The 18,898-nt window shown below is 47.3% G+C and overlaps 1 protein-coding gene across 2 annotated transcripts in view; it reads left to right on the plus strand.

Moving 5' to 3' along the window:
- Positions 1 to 18,898, plus strand: part of BMP7 (bone morphogenetic protein 7) — a 97,511-nt gene that overhangs the window by 1,144 nt on the left and 77,469 nt on the right. The window lies entirely within an intron of this gene.

The following is an 18,898-nucleotide window of genomic DNA, read 5'->3' on the forward strand; positions in this document are numbered from 1 at the left end:
GCCTGTGGGGGTTACTGGGAAGGAGAGATCCACCGAAGTCCCCTCCATGTTACGCCGCCGGCCGCATCTCTGGGGCTGGAGGCGCCGGCCGTTCAAAGCGCGGGGCTTGGTCATGTGAGCTGTCCCGGGCCGGCGCGGCTCGCGCTACCTGGATGTAAAGGGCCCTTCCCGGCGAGGCTGCCTTCCCGCCCTTCCTGGGCCCCTCTCAGCCCTGCCTGGCCCTGGCATCGCGGCCGTCGCACTCCCTTACCCGCCCTGACAAGCCCTACCTGTCCCCTAGTGGTGCGCCCGCCTTAGCGTACCGCGCGCTCCGAACGCCTTGGGGCCCCTCTCCGGGCCGCCGGATGCCCCATTCTCTCTTGGCTGGAGCTGGGGAGCTTGCTAGTTTGCTTTCTTTTCTTTATTTTTTTTTTCTTTCTTTTCTTTTTTTTTTTTTTTTTGAGACGGAGTTTCGCTCTTCTTGTCCAGGCTGCAGTGCAATGGCGCAATCCCTGCTCACCGCAACCTCTGCCTCCCGGGTTCAAGCGATTCTCGTGCCTCAGCCTCCCGAGTAGCTGGGATTACAGGCATCCGCCACCACGCCTGGCTAATTTTGTATTTTTAGTAGAGACTGCGTTTCTCCATGTTGTTCAGGCTGGTCTCGAACTCCCGATCTCAGGTGATCCTCCTGCCTCAACTTCCCAAAGTGCTGGGAATACAGGCGTGAGCCACTGTGCCCTGCCGCTAGTTTTCTATTTTAAGTATTTAGTGGTAGGTCTCGGGCCAGCAGAATCCATTTTCAGCATTTATCACGTGTGGCGTGCAATCCACAGGTTTTGGCGATTGGGTTGCGCCGGATCTCCGAGCTGACGCCGCGGGGGCGACTGGGGGTCCCAGTTTACGACTGGAGCCGCGACGACCCCGAGGACGCGAGCCTGGGGCTGCCTCGAGGGCCGGGGAGCTCCCCCTCCGTCTGCGCGCACTCATTCTCCAGACTTGCTCAAACTAACCCCCCACCCCCCCACCCCGGCAGCGCACTGCGGAACTGATGATCAAATATTTGGTTTCCGAGATAACACGCCCCGATAGCGCTGTTTCCTGAGCGCTTTCATTCTACTTGTGTAACTTGCTGCGAAAACCCGAACCAAGTCAAGACAGCAAACTCACGCCCACGGGCTCTGTGTCAATATGGAAATAATGATACTGAAGCCCCACGCTGGGCACCTGGGGCGTGGACTGGGGGCGCGGGGAAGCGCAGATCCGCCTTCATGCTTCCCCCTCCTGATAAGGTCCCTGGAGTTCCCGGGGAGGCCATTGTCTGTACTTAATAACCAAATCCAGCTAGTGAGCCAAGCTTCAGCGAGCAAGGGGTGGGAGGTTTAGATGCCAAAATACCTTTAAGAAAGTTTAAATTATACTAAGCAGCCAGTTAAGAAGGAAGCAGCAACATATGACCTGATTTAGAACCATCTCCAAGATGCATGAGGTGGAAAGAAGCAAGGTGCAGGTGAGTGGCCTGCATGTATGCTTTTGTGTATCATGGTGTCCTCCTGGAGGAAGACACCAGGAACTGGAGAGAGATTTTACTGGAGGGCTAGAGAGGTGGGGGCACAGCTGGGGCTTAGGGAGTGGGAGCTGGGGTCTGATTTTTCATTGTCTGCACTTCTGTATTGGTGATTTTTTTTTTAAAAAACAATGTGTATTTATTAACTATACCAAAAACTAAAGGAAAATTCCAAATACATACACATAAATAATGAACGCAGAGTTCTGTCGCCCTCCTGAAGCCTGGGGTTAGCCAGGGCCCTTTCTCTGCTGGGGGATTTATGGCATCTTCCGTTCTGTTGGGTACCCCGGACTCCCACTGAAGGTGCAGGTCCCAGCGGCTGCCTTCAGAGCCTGGCTGGGGTCATTAAAAAGGTATTTGTAATCTCCGGCTTCTGTAGAAGGCCCTGCAAACCAAGAGCAAAAAAGCCGCCACTGCTTATGGGCCGGCGGTGTGGGCTAGGCCCCAGGGGCTCCCTGTCCCCCAGAGAAAGACCAGGTTGCTCGGAGGGTGCCTCTGGGAACTTCGGTGCTGGCTATTTGCTTCCCCCATGGCGGCAGGAGCAAGCTGGGACTTGTTTGGGAAGGCCACAGCTGGGTGGTTTTCCTCCTCTGGCTGTACACACACCTTTCAATCCATTTCTTTCATCTTGAAAGGACAAAGACCGGCTTGTCTGAGCCTCTTAATCAGCCAGGCTGGCTTTGGGCTTTGTGGGACCCTGACTTTCTCAGGTCTAGCGTTCTGGGACATCACTCCAAATTAGATGGCAGAGTGGCTTTTAACAGAGCGCACTGACCTTGTTTTCTTTCTCTCTCTGTCCCTAAACTCGAGGTCATTAGTTAGGTGAAGACCTGGGCTGCAGTTTGGCGAGACGCTTCCTGTAGATGCTTCTAATGTTGGCCTTTAATTTCTGCTAAGCAGCAGCACAGGAATAAATTGCCTGTCCCTTCTGTTCTGTTGTAGCCTGGAATTTCTCCATAGGAGGGACTTGGGGGTGGCAGTAGGGTTGAAGAGGGTTGGGGGGAGGTGTAGCAGACTTGTCTGGCCACTGAGTTTGCTGAGAAAGAACACTGCTATACTGTTTTTCCTTGGATTGCAAATCATGTTGATCTGTAGTATTCAGTTTTCTAAAGGTAAGTTTATTCTCACAATTTACAGAAGAGTGAGAAAATATCACTAGCACATATCAAACTATTCCTTATTATTATGGTGGGACTTTGTCGGGGGGTGGGGCATGGGTGAGGATCTTGGCAGCCTCTGTTGCCCCTTCCCCCTGCACTGCATAGCTCTGCTGTCTTGCAGGCAGGCAGCCTGCGTACGCTGGGGGACCCCTGCCTGAATTCTGAAGGCTTTTGCAGACCTGGTGCGTTTATTCTTCCTTCTGTCTGCCGCCAAACTGGTTTTTGTTCCTGTAAGTTGTTCTTGGAATTCAACTTTTTTGCCAGGCTGAGCGGGATCTAAACTAGAAGGAAAACTAGAGGGGAATTTACGACAAAACCAGGTGGTGGGAATGAGGACTAAAGGCTACACCTTATGACAAAGCCCAGCCTGTACCATAAAGCCCCGGGCAATGTGAGCTGAGCTGCCTGAGTGAGACTCCCATCTTCCCAGCCTGGGCCCCTTAAGTTCAATGGCAAGATTTGTAAACTGGTTTGGATTAACAACCCCAACTCCTCTGTGTAGACTTAATTTTGGAATTCAAAACAGCTACCCTCTCTTAAATAATCCCCAGGCAATGGCGTTTCTGCCCACTGAATCTAGCCGTAGCCCATTACTGTTCCTTCTTTGGGAAGACCCAGCAGCTGTGTTAGGGATCTTCTAAAGTAGCCGGCTGGCACTAGGGCAGTGGAAGTCATCATGTTTATCTCTGGTCCAGGTAATGAAGGCATGAAATTTGTGTAATCTTTGACGCTAAATTGAAAAGAAGAGAAAGTTGGAAACCTATCATTATTGGAGTCAGCCTATAAAAGTGGCTTTTGTTAATGTAGCTGAAGAGTAGGGAGAAGGCCGTGCAGTTTGATTTTTGCTTTTATGCCATCTGGCTGTCCTTTTTGTTGACAAGTGTTTGGCATTAAGACCTCTCCCATTGCCCCTCAAGAGCAGTCCCTACCACTGTAGAGTATTAGAAAAAGATTCTGTTACAGTTTAAAAATTTCCTTCAGGGAGTGCTTCGCAAAGGGGAGCGTGGACTGCAGGCATTTGCAGCTGTAACCTGGCTTGTGTTAAAATTTGGAAGGGCTGTTCCACATTCCAGCACTCGGAGCGCCGGCCCTCACTGGTGAGCAGCCAAAGGTTAATATAGATGTCACACAGCTCCCCCCTCTTTCTTTCTTTCTGCAGAGCGCCTTTGCTATAGGAGTGCACCAACAGCTGTGTTTTTCGTAACCCTTTCAAAATCACTTCTTTTAAACCTCATTTTCCTGCTTATATAAATCAAAGATTTTCCTCCACTTTTCCCAAGCATGTATGTGACCTAGCTTTGAACTTTTTTCATCCTCTATGTATTTTCCTTCTGGAATCAAGGCAGGGTAAGGCTGAAACCTGGATGCCAGCCTGGGTGGCTGTTTTTGGTTTTGGTTCCAGGGTTGTCATTTGGTAGTGGAGCGGTCCCCATGGAAGGGGTAACAGAGATGGCCCACTTGCAAATCCGTTTTAGGGGGATGACTCTCTGAATGCACAGAGAGAAGAAACTGCTTTTGAGATGCAGCCCCCTCAAGCTACAGTTTGGGGCTTTACCATGGCGTAGTAGGCTATCAAGACTTGGCCGAGATAAACACAGCTGGTGCACAATCCCCTGACCACCGGAATGCCTGTGATGTGAGTGAATATCACATGTCCGCTGAACTCAGAGACAAGTGATGACTTCATTCCAGGGAGAGTCCCATCTAAGTTGATTGATCACTCCTATCGCTTTAATATCTCCCCCTCATTTGGTAAGGTCATATTTGGCCCATTGCAAGAATCAGCATGTCCTAAGTCTCCCCCGTCTCCACCCTTCCCCGTCTGCCCATCCGTGTAACCGGCTGAATATTTCAAATGGGGAGCCCTTTGCACCATGCTTCTGGCCACATGAATTCTTTCACGCTCACTCTTCAGGCTTAGCTGGGGGGCTGTCGGCACACTGTTTTCTTGGCAAGCCACTGCAAGGCTTCACCTTAATGCACTCTGACACTGTCACCTGGGGTTAGGGCACAGGCGGGGATGTGTGGGACCTGTCATGTTATCGTCAGAAGGAATGTGCGGATTAGCCTTTACAGCATAGTGGTGGGAGAGCACTGCAGCTGTGTACACTTATTATAAAAGATTTAAGTCCCACTGGTAAAATCAATATATTGAATTGCACAACCCTCTGCTTTTAATTAGTTTAAATCAAATGCGCCAGTGCCATTTTGCCTCCTCTCGCCTTCATGGGGTGAGGAAATACCAATATTTACATAGAAACTGTTAATTTGTGGTGAAAATGATAACACATTTAGCTTTACACACTCAAATTGCTCCAGCCTGATGGATCCCAGATCAACGTGGAGTTGAGCTGAGGAGATGACGTCACCAGGAGCGGGGAGGAGACAACCGTGATGTCTGTTGCCTGGACCCTGGATTCCAGATGCAGGTGGACATGTGTGTAGAGGCAGTGCCTGGGGAGGCTGGTCCTTCAGAGAAGTGAGCTGGTTCTTTCTATTGCAGATCAGAAACAGTGAAATTTACCCACATCATCTCAAATCCTTTCTTGGAAGCATTCTTACAAAATTGTGAAGGGGGCACTTGCTCTTGGGTCATTTTGAGCCTGTTCTCCCAGTATGCAAGGGTCATTTGCACTGGGCGGCTCAAGGCATGGTGCTTTATTTATTCCAGAGCTTCACATGCTTTTCTTTCCAATCCCTGAAACAGTTTATAGAGGAAGGGGGGTTTGCTCACTGCAAATGATCCCATGTACGACCGCGGCTATTATGTGAGCCGTTTGGTATTAGCTGTGTGTTCAAGCTGGGATTGAATTTTCGCAGCAAATGGCATCTGACAAATAATATTTGACAAAAAAATGTGACTTGGTATGTCTTAATATGGAACAGATAGGTCATTTAAGCTTCCCTGGCAAAAAAAATTGCTCAAACCCGAACTGAAACAGCAATGCCAGGGAATACCAGGGCTGCTGCTGTGTGTTTTTCCCTCTCCAAAGTGGAGTGTTTATGATTTGGGGGGATATTAGAGTGCATGAAGTTTGACACTTACTTATGCGAAACTCAGGCTAGCGTGTGCAGTACTGCCTTTTCAACATTTGTGTCGGAAGGCATGGTGGGGAGCCGCGCAAAGCCTGTGCTGATCCGCGTGGAGTGGATTGAATTAATGACAACTCCGAGAGCACCAGCTTTAGGGTAATTGCTTTATTGTTTTGGAGCCAGGGTGCTTATAATCCGGTTCCTGTGCAAACATGTTGAACGTGTGTTAATGCATTTCCAAACCAGAGCCTCTCACACAACCCTGCTTTTCATTAATTGATGTCGGTAGCATGGTACAGTATTTCAAAGGGCTGGCCAAGTATAAACTGTGTTTCCAATTTCCTTCCTTTCCTGTGTTTGGAATGCCAATGTTAATTTGTTCCCATGCAGGAGCGGGGGCTGCCAACCGCGGCTTTCTATAAAGGGCTTCACAGTGAAGGCTTCCAGCCCTCGCTGATGCTTGGGGCTGCCTGGCCAAGTCTCCTGACACTTTGCAGCTAATTCTGGGTGATATATGGAGTGAGGGGTTGGGGGCTTCACTGCCGTGTAACGGAAGTTCTTGGTGACAGCAGTGGGTGTGACTTGGCAAGGGAGGTTGGAACGGCATCCACAATGATTCTCTTTAGACACAGCCTAAACCCATGTGTCTTGTTTCCACGATGACTGCATATTAGCTGTGTGACCTTGGGCAAGTTACTTAACATCTCTGCATTTGTGTCCTCGTTTTATAAAGGCTGCAATAGAATCTCTTCCTCAACAAATTCTGAAGAAACAGAAATCATATCACTCACGTGCAGAGGCCATCACCTAGTAGGTGTACGACAAATGGTAGCTCTTGTTTTTACTGCTTTGGCCAGATGAAGATTTACGTTGGTATAGTAGTCCAAATTTCAGTTTTTAAGTACTTACTCTTAAAATACTGAGATTAAACTGCTCATGTTGTTTTAAATGTCAACAAAATGATCTCCAGAGTGTGAATATGCGCGCTCCTCCCTCTTTCAGAGATCACTGGAATTTGAATGAACGCACCAAACTTATTTGAGGATGAATAGAGTCTAAGGCTGAATCTTTCCCCCAATTTTAGCATCTATGGTTATTTAATGATTTTACTACTTGGGAAACTGGAACTCAGTGAGAGGGTGTACTGGAACTCTCTGTAGTGCCTTTGCAACTTTGAATTAAAAATTAATTTCAAAATAAAATGTTTAATTTAAAAAATCGCATTACTGAAGTATTTCTTCCCACTCCTTTCTGGAAGACGGTCAAAGTACAAATTGTCTTTCCCTTCAAGGGAGTGACAAGCCCAAAGCATTCATTAACAGACCTGCACAACTTCCCCACTTTTTATTGGAGCAGGTGCAAGGCTGCCCAAGGCTCCCGCAGCTGGGGTTAGGCTGCAACAACAAAGCCCTGTGTGAATTCAGCGTGTTTAGAAGCCTCTGGAGACCAGAGGACGAAAGAGAATGTCTCCAGGGCCAGATACCGAGGGGTGGCATTTCTCACTCAAGACTTTCCGTAAATTCCCTTCAGCTCTTTCTATACTGTTTGGAAAATCCGACTTACCAAGAATTAGGTTTCCCTGCATCTCTGAAGTCACGTGTTCTGTCACATCTTTATCTCCCTGGAGTAGCTTTCAAGTTTCAGTCTTTCGTTGCCTGGCTTAATTAAATTTGGCCATGAATAAAAACTTGCACCATTTCCAAAATCGAGAACTTGCATGTTTCTAAGCATTGGGTTTAGGCCTGCCCTGTCTTGTGCTTCCAGCCTCTCTTCTGCTTTCATGTAGTTTGGACTACATGAAAAAAAAAGAAAAAAGAAAAAAGCTAAGCTCTTAGCATGACAGTTGGCATATAATGGTCCAAGTACTCATCCCCCTGGCAACTTACACACACAAAGGCAGGCAAGTTTTTTTTTGTGGCTTGTGTTTTGGCCTTCAATAAAGGACACTTTTCCGTTTTTTTTTTTTTTTTTTTTTTTTTTCCAGACAGCCTTATTCTCCCGCCCATGCACAGCCTTGCAGAATTCTCGTGATATAGAAGGTGCTCAGATGTTGGTTGTTTCTGTGCATGTATGGCATGAAGACATTCTAAGCAGTCTCTTCTGAATGCTTTTGATCTCCAATTCCCACTCCTACCTTTTTGGGTACATACCCTAAATAGTAATAAGTTGTATAACTGCTACAGGATAGCTAGGATAGCTTGTACTTCATAAAACATAGACAAAACTAGAAATTTAAGTAGGAGATACTAAATCTAAAGCAATACAAAATTTTGGTGTTAATATAAATTTTAGCTAATGAATCATTTTAATTTTAATTGTTAACACAATTTTAATTAATACACATTTAATTAAAACTTAATTAAATTTTAACATAATTAAGGTTGCAGTCACGAAAATTTGCAATGCAATGGACTGTTCTTTGATGTTTTCGAAACCGTGATTTAACAGTTTAGGATTACTGATCTAAAGGCCTGGTCCCAAATTTCGATGACCCTTCATCTGGTCAGTATACGTGAAGTTATCACGTGTGAAGAAACTCACAATCTTGGTGGGTTAAAAATCCCAGAAGTTTGTTTTTCATTTGTATCAGGTTATAGCTCTATGGGGGTTCAGGGTTGGGGTGTGGAGTTCTGCACATTGGTGGCAGCAGGGTCCCTGGGAGAGGCTTAGGTCCTCAGAATGTCACGAATAAGGTGCCAGAAGGAAAGACAATGTGAACTGTGCCTTGGCTTTTAATACTTCTGTCTGGAAGTGACTTTCTAACTTCAAAATTTTCTATTTTTGTGTATGTTTTATGAAGTACAAACTATCCTAACTAGTAGTTATACAACTTATTTCTTTTCTTTCTTTCTTTCTTTCTTTTTTGAGATGGAGTTTCACTCTTGTTGCCCAGGCTGGAGTGTAGTGGCGCAATCTTGGCTCACTGCAACGTCCGCCTCCTGGGTTTCAAGTGATTCTCCTGCCTCAGCCTCCCAAGTCGCTAGGATTATAGGCGCCTGCCACCACGCCCGGCTAATTTTTGTTATTTTTTATTTTTATTTTTTTAGTAGAGATGGGGTTTTACCATGTTGGCCAGGCTGGTCTTGAACTCCTGACCTCAGGTTTTATCCACCCGTCTCGGCTTCCCAAAGTGCTAGGATTATAGGTGTGAGCCACCTCATCCAGCCACAACTTATTTCTGTTTAGGATATGTACCCCAGAATTTACTCTTCCACCTGAAAGAGCTTCTGCTCACATTTCTGGGTGAAAGTGGGCCATGTGGCCAAACCTGACCCAAGGTGGGCAAGGAGATGACGATGCCACCACTTGCTCAGAAAGGCAAAGCACCAGAGAGTGTCCCGGAAATGGCACGGATAACACCACACTATCATGGCTGAAGCATCTCTCACAAGATTCAAAGACAGAAATGTGAGAGGTAGGTTGTGGGGTGCGTTACTGAAACCAGACCTTCATTTTTCAACCCTACCTGTCATATATTTTTGTTGAAGCTAGTGAACTCCCATGATTGTCAGTTGGAATTTGCTTAACAATTATAATTGTAATGTATCTTTCCCTGCCTCCCAATGGGTTCCTCTTGCCTCCTCCCCACTTGTGCTCCATTTTGGAGACTGATATTCTGGAAGCTTCCATCTCACTGAAGTACTCAATTGGTTTGACAAGAATAACATCTCTTTCCATTCCCACTTGTAAAATGACTTCCCTGTTTATGACTTGTCTTTCAGCAAAGGCAAGCTTCAGCTTTTGTCCAGTTCACTACCTAGAGAATTAAGGAGCACTACTCTGCTCCTGGCTAATGAGGTGACTGCTGGCGTTTCCCTGGAAGGCGCAGGTTATCACTTTGCCATGAAATCTTGTCCACAATGGAAGAGCTGCTTGCTTTCTCTCTGGGGCCTTAGAGACATTCTTCTTTCTTTCTCTCTTTCTCTCTTTCTTCCCTTCTTTCCTTCTTTCTTTCTTTTTTTTTATTTTTCTTGAGATGGAGTCTCTCATTATCGCCCAGGCTGGAGTGTAGTGGCATGATCTCCGCTCACTGCAACCTCTGCCTCCCGGGTTCGGTTCAAGTGATTCTCCTGCCTCAGCCTCCTGAGTAGCAGGGATTACAGGCTTCCACCACCATACCCGGCTAATTTTTGTATTTTTAGTAGAGATGGGGTTTCACCATATTGGCCAGGCTGGTCTTGAACTCCTGACCTCAAGTGATCCACCCGCCTCAGCCTCCCAAAGTGTTAAGATTACAGGCATGAGCCACCACACCTGGCCCCCTAGAGACATTTCTTAGTCCAGGCAGGATCTTACATGGCTGAATCTAGACATTAAATTCAGAGACCCCTCCATCATCTAAATGCATCACTGAAATGGATTGTAGACCTCAGAGGGCTAAGATCTTTCTGTGTAGCAGCAATAGATTCAGAGTAGCCATCTTTCTGGGGCCCTCATGCATTCTCTCAGCATTCTGCAAGGGAAGCAGTGTCATTTCTATTTTAGAGAGGAGGACACCGAAGAGGCCCCAATATGCACAGCTAGGAAGTATGAGGCCGATGTGTCTGTCCAGCTCCTGCTGGGTGTGGAGCTGCCCATTCTTTCCTCCTGAACCTGTGGGGTATCAAATAAGGAATGGGGAGCGTGGAGGAGATGATGTTGAGACTATTAAAACAGAAGCCGAGCCCCTGGCCTTGACTCTGTGGTCCTGTGTTCTGATGAGTGACATAGAGAAAAGCAGGCACACACCTTTCCCTTCTGTTATCCACCCTGCTTGTGATACCTTCCCTCTCCTCGGTCTTTATGGTTTAAAAATAATTGTCAGGGCATAGGGCCCTGAGTGCCTGTGGGGGGCACCTACATGTGCCCCATACCCCCTCCATGGGGAAATTCCAGAGCCAGCCAGAGATTGGTATTTTAATAGCAATTCCTCAAGATGCCATATAAAAAAGACCACAGAAACAGTCTTTTCCGTATGTGCCAGCATGCCTTTGTGTATGGTCTGTAATATTGTAAAGTCCCCAGAATCAAAATGCGCATGAACAGGGGATTATTCGAGAGAGCAGCAGGTGTAGCTCTGGGAGGGGATATGGAATGGAGTTACCCCAGCAGGGACTTCTTTGTTTTTATTTTTTTATTTTTTTACTGTATCAATGTAGACTGGAAACAGTGTCAGAAGGAGAAAGCAAGTAACAGAAGGATGTTTAGGATGTAACTTTGTTAATTACGCACACAGGCACCCCCAACCTCCCACACCAGGGCACCAACTCATATTATAAATTTATTATTTGTGGGTTCATACACATTGCAGTAATACTGTGGACACATGTGCAGGAAGGACTACCTACCTTCAGGGTGAGAGCTGCCCCTGGCGAGGAGGGAAAGGATAGTTTTGATGAGAGTTTCAAATAAATTTCACCTATTTCTGTCAAGTTTTCTGTCTTTTAATAAGAAGAAACCAAAAGAGGCCGGGTGCGGTGGCTCACACCTGTAATCCCAGCACTTTGGGAGGCCAAGGTGGGTGGATCACCTGAGGTCAGGAGTTCGAGACCAGCCTGGCCAACATGGCGAAACCCTGTTTCTACTAAAAATACAAAAATTAGTGGGGTGTGGTGGTACACACCTGTAGTCCCAGCTACTTGGGAGACTGAGGCAGGAGAATCGCTTGAACACGGGAGGCAGAGGTTGCAGTGAGCCGAGATCATGTCACTGCATTCTAGCCTGGATGACAAAGCGACTCTGTCTTAAAAAAAAAAAAAAAAAAAAAAAGGAACCAAAAGAAAGTACAATGTGATGTCCTGGACTGGATCTTAGACCAGAACAAGGACATCTGTGGAAACGCTGGTATAGTCTGAAACAAATCTGGAGTTGAGTTGACAGTTACACAGCAATGTGAACGTCTCGGTTTTGTCAAATGTCCTGTGCTTGTAGAAGATGTTCACCCTGGGAGGACTGGGTGAAGGGTACTCAAGAATTCTCTGTACTAGCTTTACAATGTTCTTATAAAGTTATTCTAAAATAAAAAGTTTATTTTTTTTTAAAGGAAGCAACTATGATGGGAGCTCTCATCACTTCTCTGTTATTGGTGCATGGATGTCCACGAGCTCAGCCACCAGCTGCTGTTTGTGGTGGTCCTGCCATTTCCAAGGCTGGGGGCAGGAGAGCCAGTCCCAGAGCCTGTTCAGTACGATGCCCCGAAGGCCAATAACGAATCAATCTACAGACCCATTAACACGACAGGGACTCAGCGAGTAAAAGAAAAACCCACAGGACAGTGCCCTGAGAACTTTAAAACTCTCTTTTCCTCATGCATAAGGTGCCCGATATAAAGCAGCTGTTTGTTTATGGTCAAGAAAGTGGGGGCAGGGTGGGAGCAGATCTAAAAGATCTTTCTATTTTCTTCTTGGTCCTGAATTTTGTAAAATGCCCCCTACTCCATTCCCCAGTCTTCCCCCTTCTCAAGTTTCAGTTTTTGACTGACTTGACCTAACATTTCTTGAGAGAGAAGCCCTTAAAAATGGCAGCAGGGCCTCAGAACCTTCCAGGCTAGTAAATGTTTATGGGATGGAGGCACTGGTTGGTCATTTCCTTTAGGAGGAAACGATAAATGAAGCTACTTGCCTTATGCCTACTCAGACCCTGAGCTCCTAATTATCTTAATATACTGGCAGGAAGCAGGGATGGAAGGGGGAGGACCCAGAAATCTCTGCGCCTCTGGAACTTGGAAGCGCCCCTTTTTAGTACGTTTAATGTACAGTTTCTCAGCCTGGGCGCTATTGGTATGTTTAACCAGATAGTTCTCTGCTGGGTGCTGTCCTGTGTATTATAGGATGTTTAGCAGCATCTCTGGCTCTTCCCCCAGGATCTGACAACCAAGTGTATCTCCAGACATTGCTAACTGTACCCTGGGGGGCAAAGTTGCCCCCATTTGAGAACCACTGGTTTAGGATAACTTGCCTCAACCTTGGGAATTCATCTGGAAGCCTTAGCCTCAAACCCACTGACCCACAGTGGTGAGTGGGAAAAACAGCATTTCTAGATGGGCGGGTTATTTTCTGGCTGAAAGGAGCACAGATTGCGATCAAAACTCAAGCCTTCTCCTGGGAGCACACAGCTCTACCTGGCTTTGAAACACCCTGGAGACTGAAATGGAGCTCAAGTCTCTAAAGAGCAAGCATTGTCTCCTGGGAACCAAAATACTTGACTGCACCTTTTGCTCGATGATGCTAAAAGTTTATTAAACACACATTGAGGACTGGCCCCTCTTTTATTTTTCTCTTTGGACATTCCTGGGGAGGAATAGGGCACATCTCTCTCTCACCTTGTTCCCCTCTCTTGGCAGGTAACTTACTCGGGGTTGGGAGGGGGAGGGTGAGCACAGAAGCTGTATTTTTTCGTGTCTCCCTGTAACTTAAGTGCTGCTTCCTTCCGACCCCAGCCCACAGGCCGACTCCAGCCCCACCACCTGTTTTTGTACAGCCTGTGGGCTAAGAATGGCTGGTACATTTTTAAAAAGTGTGATAAATAAGAAGAATCATATTTCATGACACTAAAGTGACATGAAATTCAAATTTCAAGGTCTATAAATAAAGTTTTATTGGAACACATCCATCCACTTACTCATTCTCTCTTCTTTACTGCTGCTGCGACAGGGTTGAGAGTTTCCACAGACACGATGGTGACCGAAGCCTACAGTAGTTTCTGCTTGGCTCTTCATGGAGTTTGTTGAGCCCTGCTTTCCACAGGCTATGTCCCCTACCTGGGAAAGTACAAAAAGTAAAAAAGCCTGACTTTTGTTTTGTTTTGCTTTGTTTTTTTGAGACAGAGCGTCGCTCTGTCACACAGGCTGGAGTGCGGTGGTGCGATCTCGGTTCACTGCAACCTCTGCCTCCTGGGTTCAAGCAGTTCTCCTGCCTCAGCCTCCCGAGTAGCTGGGATTACGGCGTGCTGGTCATCATGCCCAGATAATTTTTGTATTTTTAGTAGAGACGGGGTTTTGACGTGTTGGCCAGGGTGGACTCAAAAGTCCTGAACTCAAGCGATCTGCCTGCCCCGGCCTCCCAAAGTGCTGGGATTACAGGCGTGATCGGCCAAAAGCCTGAGTTTTTTATCGGTCCCTTTTGTCCTTCTGCAGACAGTGAGTCAGCCACACTTCCTGCTCCCCTCCATGTTCGATGGAGCTCCTCTGAGTCTGCGAAAGCTCTGGGTTGAAGGATGACCCCTTTGAAGACTCCTCTGCGTCTTTAACATGAGGTGTGTGCTCCGAGTCCCCATAAGGGTGGTGTCGGACACAGTGAGGCTTTTCCTGCATTTGCCTGGTCCCAGCACCCTGTTCTCCTGTGTTCTGTTTTTGAAAAAGTTCTAAAATGTCTCAGATGGTAGTTAAGAGTTTGGGTCTGAGTCAGACTATCCGACTGCAGAGCCCCCACCGCTCTGCCCCCACCGCTCTGCACCCACCGCTCTGCCCCCACCGCTCTGCCCCCACCGCTCTGCGCCCACCGCTCTGCCCCCACCGCTCTGCCCCCACCGCTCTGCCCCCACCGCTCTGCGCCCACCGCTCTGCCCCCACCGCTCTGCCCCCACCGCTTTGCCCCCACCTCCCCGACTCACTCAGGCAGGTTGTTAAACCCTGGGTCTCCTATTTTCCTACTCTGGGGTTGATGTGGGTGCCTGTCTCCTGGGCTGCTGTGAAGATCCCGTGTGGGGAGACAGGAGGAGGGCTGACCTCGGGCCGCCTGCTGCTGGTGGCTGGGGATGCCAGTGGTAGGCAGCGATGCTGTCATTTGCCACACTATAACTGATCAGGAACCCACTGTACACGGGACCTGCCTGTGCCCTCTGCTCAGCTGCTCTGTTACCCACCATGGTAGGATGTGCTGCTGGTTTGTGCTGGGATCCAGAGCGGGCTGTGGGCATGGTGGCCTCCAAGCCGTGACTCCACAGGACTTACATCAGGGCAGCTGGCCTTCTCTTTGTGATGAAAGCCCAGCTGAAATTGGAGGCTTGTTGGTGTCGACTGGGCACAGGCAAACAGGAAACTGGCTGTATTATGACGAATCCAGTTATACTAGAAAATTGCCTTCTGCTGATTAAGATCTGTGTTTATTGGTGCAGAGTTTTAAGGAGACACCCAGATCTGCCCACCCTTGTCAGCTGGGGGCACAGGCAACCTGTTGGGTTTCGACAGTTGACTGTGGGCTGGCCTACTCCAAAAAAAGCACATAAATAAAACTTTCACAGTAAAGTTGTATGTTTTTCTTTTATTTATCTGAATACCATTCATGTCAGACTTAGTGGGTGGCATTTCTGTGTTACCCCCACTTTTTGATATGGATAAATGAAGTTCTCCTTTTTTTTTTTTTTTGAGTCAGAGTCAGGGTGACAGGTTCTGTCATCCAGGCTGGAGTGCAGTGGTACGATCTTGGCTCACTGCAGCCTCTACCACTTGGGCTCAAGTGACCCTCCCACCTCAGCTTCCTGAGCAGCTGCAACTACAGATGTGCATCACCATGCCTGGCGAATTTTTTTTTGTATATATGTGTGTATATATATGTGTATATATATTTAATATAGATACGTATTTATATTTATAAAAATATATTTTATATATATATATATAGAGAGAGTAGAAATTGGGTTTTACCATGTTGCCTAGGCTGGTCTCGAACTCCTGGGCTCAAGCAGTCCTCCTGCCTCGGCCTCCCAAAGTGCTGGGATTATAGGTGTATGTTACTGCACCTGGCCCATTTCTTCATTTTAAGTGAGGACCTGCCCATGCCAGTTGTTCATTAAACCGCATGATTTCAACATTTATTTTTACATATGTGAAAATGGAATCAGGAATGAGAAATCACTCGCCCAGCTTTGGGGACGGCAAGTCTGTCTGTCTTTGGGTCCAGATCACTGGTGTGTGTCCTCAGGCAAGTTACTGAAAGGGTCGGAGTGCTCTGGGCCTCAGTTTCCCTCTATGGTGAGCCGCTCAAGGCTCAGGACACTGGGATTAAACGAGATCGTGGCAGGAAAGGGCTCAGTCCTCACCTACAGGGAACTCTCAGTAAACAGGGTTGCTCCTGACTGCCTTGGGGGTCCAGTCTGGCTGCAGAGCCTCTTCTAGGCTCATCTGTGAACATGACAGTAGACTGATGTCATTAGGGAACATGACAATGGCCTGATGATGTTTTTGTTCACCTGCAATTCACTGTAGATGCCTGGAAGTTCGTGACCAAATCCAGCCCTCTTATCCAAGACTATATACTTCCCTAAGTACCTTCACATCTCAAACATTATATGTATGTTATTTACTCAACTCCTATTACAGATTTTGAAAAGAATCTCGGGAATTTGAAAAAGTGTGATGCAGTCACCCCTGCATCAGGCGTAGGCTAAAGACAGCAGGTAGGACAGACATTGGGCAGAGTGGGAATGACCCTTGAATTCCCATGGGAAGCTGTTTTGTTATGTGGTGTCTCTGTATGGCTGAGTCCCTTCTCCCAGTTTCTCTTCCAGTATTGCAGCAGATCGCTGCTGCTTCCATTGCACATGGGGTGAAATAACCTGCTTGACTGTAGGACCTGTATTGTACCAAAATACTTACCTTCAAACACTAGAAGGTAAGAAGTTTGGTACAATACAGGTCCTACACTTAAGGACCCTCCTGGTGTTATACTTAACACTAAGGACCTATAACACCCTCTGGGACAGCAGATACTGTAAGAGATATACATCCTAATGGTCACTACCTGCTTCTGTGGAGAGGAATGGTGTTTCACTTAGAACTTGTTCAGCTGCAGTTCACAGAACACCTGCATAGCATGGCTTCAGCACAAAAACATGTCATTATCTCCCCTAACAGCAAGTCTTTAGGGAGGCGAGTTCACGTTTGTGGAGGCAGCTCAGTGATACCATCCAAGCATCCATGAGCTTCCCACCTCCCCCGCCACCATCCTCAAATTCCTCATGGCTCTTACCTCATGCTTACAAAACGGCTGCTCCCGCCCCAGCCAGTTCATCCTCATACAATCTCACATTCAAGGCAGGAGGATGGGGAATGGCGCAAAGAGCTCTCCTTGCCTGCCTACCTCTTGGTTTCCTACAAGTTCCTTGGAAGACTTCTCCTTAAGTCTCTTGGGCTAAACTGTGTGTAAGCCCCCATCTTGTTGCTTTGAGGGAAGGTATGAAGGTATGCAGCTGGCATCTAGCCAGCACAGTGAGAGGCAGGGGAGGGAAAAGTGGGTTGGAAGTGGTTGTTGGGTGGCCACATTCAAATGATTGAAATGGTTTCTCTCTCCCTCTTTGTTATTTCCTGTGTTGTATACAGTTAGATTTACAAAAGGTGTTTGTACATGTGATGTGGCTCCACTGTATGCACAGATAAATAGAGGCCCCAAGCAAGCTTCCAAAGCCTCCAGACGATAGTGTTCCACTGTGAATATATACAAAAGGTTGGTTGCACATTGACATTAATTTAACCAGACCCTCTGTAGCCCATAGAGAGATTTTAGTTATTCTTTAAACTCACACCTACCTACAAGTAGGTACAACATTAGCTCTAACTTTGAAGACTATATAGAACTCTAGCCAACAGCCAATTGTTTGCTGAAAACAAGCTTTGTTTTATTAACATAACCCTCCTGATCTCCTGAGATAAGGGCAAAATTTCTTTCTTTTTTTTTTTTTTTTTGAAACGGAGTCTCGCTCTGTCACCCAGGCTGGAGTGCAGTGGCCGGATCTCAGCTCACTGCAAGCTCCGCCTCCCGGGTTGATGCCATTCTCCTGCCTCAGCCTCCCGAGTAGCTGGGACTACAGGCGCCCGCCACCTCGCCCGGCTAGTTTTTGGTGTTTTTTAGTAGAGACGGGGTTTCACAGTGTTAGCCAGGATGGTCTTAATCTCCTGACCTTGTGATCTGCCCGTCTCGGCCTCCCAAAGTGCTGGGATTACAGGCTTGAGCCACCGCACCTGGCCCAAAATTTCTTGAAAATGACCCGAGGAGGGCAGGAATTATTGTCCCCTGGGAGGAAGCAGAGCCTGGGGTGGAGCTTGGTTTGAGTTCTGCTTGTGAGACAGGCGGCTCCTGTCTCCCCTTAGTGGAGGATGAACAGATCAAGAGACTCAAAGCATTTTAAGAATCTGTGTCAGTGTTTGTTAGCCAAGGGTGGAGAGCTGCTTGAAAGAAACACCTGCCTGCCCTGGTGAAATGGTGGAACTTCATGCTTACACTGAGAGCCTGATCAAATGTTTTCCAGTAAAGGGTTCTGGGCACCTATATTCTTTCTGCTTGTTCCCATGGGAGACTGAGGTGATAGGTCTGGGTGCCTCCTTAAGCCCATTGGTTGAAGAGATGATTAGGGGAGAAGCTGAGAGGTGGTTCTGAAAAATATTTTGCTTTCTAATAAGTGGCCGCTGAGCAAACGGAAGTCTCTGTTCTCTTCCCCATTGTCTTGCCTTGAATGTGGTTTTGTGAAGACATGTTGCTTGGAGCCACAGCAGCCATCTTGTGACCGTGAGACAAGAGGCCTAAGAATTAAGTCAACATGCAGACAATGACAGAGCAAAAAAGACAGAAGAAACTGGGGTTCTTAGTCATATGGTTGAACTACTACATTCAGCTACAATTTTTGGGGAGAGGCTCTTAAGCAGTTTGAATCACATGTTCACTCGTGAATCAGTTGGGTCTAGAGGGGTAGACCAGGCTACATCAACTCCAGCAACTGCTGGAGTCAGCCTCTGGCCCTTTATGCTTGGGCTGGGGTGTGGAGGTGTGGCTACTGTCTGATTGCAGCTATGTTAGCCATTGTAATAATCATCCCAGTAGCAAACATTTGTCAAAGGCTTACTATGTGCCGGGCACCCTTTTGTCCTCTTTTGGTTTTTTTTTTTTTGAGATGGAGTCTAGCTCTCTCACCCAGGCTGGAATGCAGTGGTACAATCTTGGCTCATTGCACCTTCTGCCTCCTGGGTTCAAGTGATTCTCCTGCCTCAGCCTCCCGAATAGCTGGGACTACAGGACGTGCCACCACGCCCGGCTTAATTTTTGTATTTTAGTAGAGACGGAGTTTCACCATGTTGACCAGGCAGGTCTCAAATTCCCAACCTCAGGTGATCCGCCCACCTCGGCCTCCCAAAGTGCTGGGATTACAGGCACGAGCCACTGCACCCAGCCTGTCCTCTTTAGTTAATATT

Source organism: Rhinopithecus roxellana, chromosome 13 (genome assembly GCF_007565055.1).
Source record: "Rhinopithecus roxellana isolate Shanxi Qingling chromosome 13, ASM756505v1, whole genome shotgun sequence".
NCBI classification, from domain to species: domain Eukaryota; kingdom Metazoa; phylum Chordata; class Mammalia; order Primates; family Cercopithecidae; genus Rhinopithecus; species Rhinopithecus roxellana.